This window comes from Schistocerca americana, chromosome 3, assembly GCF_021461395.2.
Source record: "Schistocerca americana isolate TAMUIC-IGC-003095 chromosome 3, iqSchAmer2.1, whole genome shotgun sequence".
NCBI lineage: Eukaryota > Metazoa > Arthropoda > Insecta > Orthoptera > Acrididae > Schistocerca > Schistocerca americana.
Window position 1 is genome coordinate 591,597,918 of NC_060121.1, and position 5,000 is coordinate 591,602,917.

General features: G+C 55.3%; 2 non-coding genes across 2 annotated transcripts in view; both read right to left on the minus strand.

The window, feature by feature from the left end:
- LOC124608333 overlaps positions 1–98 on the minus strand; it is a 155-nt gene extending 57 nt beyond the window's left edge. The window contains exon 1 of the ribosomal RNA XR_006979006.1: positions 1–98. This exon is cut by the window's left edge and continues 57 nt beyond it. This is a non-coding gene — a ribosomal RNA (5.8S ribosomal RNA).
- A 351-nt stretch (positions 99–449) lies between these two features.
- On the minus strand, positions 450–2,359 carry LOC124608808. The gene has a single exon (XR_006979372.1). It is a non-coding gene; the product is annotated as a small subunit ribosomal RNA (ribosomal RNA).
- Between the last annotated feature and the right edge of the window lie 2,641 nt (positions 2,360–5,000).

Consider the following 5,000-nt stretch of genomic DNA (forward strand, 5'->3'; position numbering starts at 1 on the left):
AAACGTCGATGTTCATGTGTCCTGCAGTTCACATGTCGACGCGCAATTTGCTGCGTTCTTCATCGACCCACGAGCCGAGTGATCCACCGTCCTGGGTGATCTTTTCTTAGTTTCCACTGTCTCTTTCAAGACAGTTGCATAGGCGGGACGTAGGCGTGTGGCGGCCCCTGTTCAAGCGTTCTGTGTCCAACGGCCTCACGGCCGATGGGCGTCGTACGGCTCCACACCGGAGCGGACAGGCAGTCGGGCGAAAGTCATTCAAAACCGGCGCCAGGCGCCAGGTGCCGCAGGCCAGCCGCTCCAGCGCTTCAGCGCTCGTACCACACAACATTGGCGTTAGTTTTGAGAAGCACGCGTGGTTCCGCACGCGGCGCACGGCTACTGCGAGCCGTACAGGTAGCGTGTTGCGCGACACGACACGCACATCGAAAGACATGCAGTCTAGTCGGTAATGATCCTTCCGCAGGTTCACCTACGGAAACCTTGTTACGACTTTTACTTCCTCTAAATGATCAAGTTTGGTCATCTTTCCGGTAGCATCGGCAACGACAGAGTCAATGCCGCGTACCAGTCCGAAGACCTCACTAAATCATTCAATCGGTAGTAGCGACGGGCGGTGTGTACAAAGGGCAGGGACGTAATCAACGCGAGCTTATGACTCGCGCTTACTGGGAATTCCTCGTTCATGGGGAACAATTGCAAGCCCCAATCCCTAGCACGAAGGAGGTTCAGCGGGTTACCCCGACCTTTCGGCCTAGGAAGACACGCTGATTCCTTCAGTGTAGCGCGCGTGCGGCCCAGAACATCTAAGGGCATCACAGACCTGTTATTGCTCAATCTCGTGCGGCTAGAAGCCGCCTGTCCCTCTAAGAAGAAAAGTAATCGCTGACAGCACGAAGGATGTCACGCGACTAGTTAGCAGGCTAGAGTCTCGTTCGTTATCGGAATTAACCAGACAAATCGCTCCACCAACTAAGAACGGCCATGCACCACCACCCACCGAATCAAGAAAGAGCTATCAATCTGTCAATCCTTCCGGTGTCCGGGCCTGGTGAGGTTTCCCGTGTTGAGTCAAATTAAGCCGCAGGCTCCACTCCTGGTGGTGCCCTTCCGTCAATTCCTTTAAGTTTCAGCTTTGCAACCATACTTCCCCCGGAACCCAAAAGCTTTGGTTTCCCGGAGGCTGCCCGCCGAGTCATCGGAGGAACTGCGGCGGATTGCTGGCTGGCATCGTTTATGGTTAGAACTAGGGCGGTATCTGATCGCCTTCGAACCTCTAACTTTCGTTCTTGATTAATGAAAACATACTTGGCAAATGCTTTCGCTTCTGTTCGTCTTGCGACGATCCAAGAATTTCACCTCTAACGTCGCAATACGAATGCCCCCGCCTGTCCCTATTAATCATTACCTCGGGTTCCGAAAACCAACAAAATAGAACCGAGGTCCTATTCCATTATTCCATGCACACAGTATTCAGGCGGGCTTGCCTGCTTTAAGCACTCTAATTTGTTCAAAGTAAACGTGCCGGCCCACCGAGACACTCACTCAAGAGCACCCTGGTAGGATTGCAACGGGGTCCGCCTCGGGACGCACGAGCACGCACGAGGCGCGTCGCACGCCTTCAGCTCGCCCCACCGGCAGGACGTCCCACGATACATGCCAGTTAAACACCGACGGGCGGTGAACCAACAGCGTGGGACACAAATCCAACTACGAGCTTTTTAACCGCAACAACTTTAATATACGCTATTGGAGCTGGAATTACCGCGGCTGCTGGCACCAGACTTGCCCTCCAATAGATACTCGTTAAAGGATTTAAAGTGTACTCATTCCGATTACGGGGCCTCGGATGAGTCCCGTATCGTTATTTTTCGTCACTACCTCCCCGTGCCGGGAGTGGGTAATTTGCGCGCCTGCTGCCTTCCTTGGATGTGGTAGCCGTTTCTCAGGCTCCCTCTCCGGAATCGAACCCTGATTCCCCGTTACCCGTTACAACCATGGTAGGCGCAGAACCTACCATCGACAGTTGATAAGGCAGACATTTGAAAGATGCGTCGCCGGTACGAGGACCGTGCGATCAGCCCAAAGTTATTCAGAGTCACCAAGGCAAACGGACCGGACGAGCCGACCGATTGGTTTTGATCTAATAAAAGCGTCCCTTCCATCTCTGGTCGGGACTCTGTTTGCATGTATTAGCTCTAGAATTACCACAGTTATCCAAGTAACGTGGGTACGATCTAAGGAACCATAACTGATTTAATGAGCCATTCGCGGTTTCACCTTAATGCGGCTTGTACTGAGACATGCATGGCTTAATCTTTGAGACAAGCATATGACTACTGGCAGGATCAACCAGGGAGCTGCGTCAACTAGAGCTGAGCAGCCGGCCGCCCGGGAGTGTGTCCCGGGGGCCCGCGCGAACACGCAAGCGTCCGCTCAATTATTCTGCAAACAGGAGGAGGCTGAGCTCCCCTGCACAATACACCTCGAAACCCTCTCAGGTCCCGGCGGCGCGCAGCGCCGTCCTAAGTACTTGGTCGGGTTCGAGAGTGGCGCAATCGCCCGGAGTTTGGCGAGTAGACGCTTTAGGTGCGACCACCCGTGCTCCCAACTGAGCTTGCCGCTGCCGACAGAGGCCCGGGAGCGTGCTGTCGTGGCATTGCCGGCGGGAGACAACACGCGCCACCTACGGTGGCCGGCAGCTCCAACGCCAGCGCCACAGAAGGACAAAAGCCCCACTTGGGTGCCGAAGCGAACTCTCCCAGCACAGCGCACGCGCCAACACGTCCGCACAGCTGCGATACAATCCACCTGCGAGAACCGCAGAGGCGACCGAGCAGCAGACGGCGTCGCGGCGCCGAGCGCCGGGCGGCGGCGCATCCTCAGCGCACACAGTCCTCAATCGGACCAGCACACTGCAGATGTCCACCGCGCTTCGCACCGGGCCCGCGAGGACCTACTTTGGCCGCACGGCGCCGCGTGCAGGGTGCGCCGGCGCGCAGCTGCGCCGCCTGCCGCCTCCGTCGGCCGGCGCGCCTGCCACTGGCCGCCCCCACCAGCCGGCTGTAGCGCGTGCGCCCACGCACCGCGCGGCCAGCACGCCGGGAGGCCCCCCCTCACCGGCCGGGGACGGTCCCACCCAGCCACCGCCGCGTATCGCTTCACACCCACATGCCATTCACGTTCGTGGGCATGGTGGGTATCGCTGAAACAACCGGTTGGTAGCTCAACCGATCGTCGCCATCACTGATTCACCTCTAGCGAGAACAACCGCACCACAACGGTTTACCAGTTGTTCATTTGCGTAACGTCACCAGCAAACGTAGACGTCCATCGCCATTTGCAAATTCAACGATTGTTGCATGCCTGTGTCAGGTGTCACGACACACTATGTCTGCCCACATACACGCAACAACATGTGCACGCTTCGCGAACACGTGGAAGGTGGCCCCCGTACGTATGCGATGTCCATTGCGCGAACGACTGTCAACCGGCCTCTGTCGCATGTCGCAGATGTGGAACGCAGTGCACCATGCTATCACGGTGTGTGAGAGGAGACGACTACGTCTGACAACACGCGCCACTACATCAACAGACGGCTCATGCTGATCGCCATCCACGGCATACCATACTGCAATCCAGCTCTTATAGGGAGACGACACGTAGCTGAGTGCACAATATTTGGACCGTATGGTTCGCCGTTGTTGGCGCAGTCGTGGTACGGTCACACATGTACCACGATGTATCATTCAGTACATGAGGACCAATGTGCAGTACAGTGTGTGATTTGGACGTACAACATCAGCGGACAGTTGACACAAGCCGTACCACAACGTAGGCTGTGCTTCGCCATGCGAATGCCAATGAACAACTGCGAAGGGCATTGAGCATGTACGTCCTACTGCCATCCGCATTACAGTGTATAGCTGCAAGGTGTTTCACATGAAGCGATACTCTGGGGACCGGGCAGTGCGAGTAGCAAACTATATTGCGGGGGTTGCAGTTAGGCAACACTACACTAATTTAACGCGTCGTATGACAATTACAGAGCAGGTTAAGGCCCAACGTGTGTTGGGTTAAGGCCCAACGTGTGTTGGGTTAAGGCCCAACGTGTGTTGGGTTAAGGCCCAACGTGTGTTGGGTTAAGGCCCAACGTGTGTTGGGTTAAGGCCCAACGTGTGTTGGGTTAAGGCCCAACGTGTGTTGGGTTAAGGCCCAACGTGTGTTGGGTTAAGGCCCAACGTGTGTTGGGTTAAGGCCCAACGTGTGTTGGGTTAAGGCCCAACGTGTGTTGGGTTAAGGCCCAACGTGTGTTGGGTTAAGGCCCAACGTGTGTTGGGTTAAGGCCCAACGTGTGTTGGGTTAAGGCCCAACGTGTGTTGGGTTAAGGCCCAACGTGTGTTGGGTTAAGGCCCAACGTGTGTTGGGTTAAGGCCCAACGTGTGTTGGGTTAAGGCCCAACGTGTGTTGGGTTAAGGCCCAACGTGTGTTGGGTTGAGGCCCAACGTGTGTTGGGTTGAGGCGCAACATAGGTTGGGTTGAGGCGCAACATAGGTTAGGTTGAGGCGCAACATGGGTTAGGTTGAGGCGCAACATGGGTTAGGTTAAGGCGCAACATGGGTTAGGTTAAGGCGCAACATGGGTTAGGTTAAGGCGCAACATGGGTTAGGTTAAGGCGCAACATGGGTTAGGTTAAGGCGCAACATGGGTTAGGTTAAGGCGCAACATGGGTTAGGTTAAGGCGCAACATGGGTTAGGTTAAGGCGCAACATGGGTTAGGTTAAGGCGCAACATGGGTTAGGTTAAGGCGCAACATGGGTTAGGTTAAGGCGCAACATAGGTTAGGTTAAGGCGCAACATGGGTTAGGTTAAGGCGCAACATGGGTTAGGTTAAGGTACAATATGGGTTAGGTTAAGGTACAATATGGGTTAGGTTAAGGTACAATATGGGTTAGGTTAAGGCGCAACATAGGTTAGGTTAAGGCGCAACATAGGTTAGG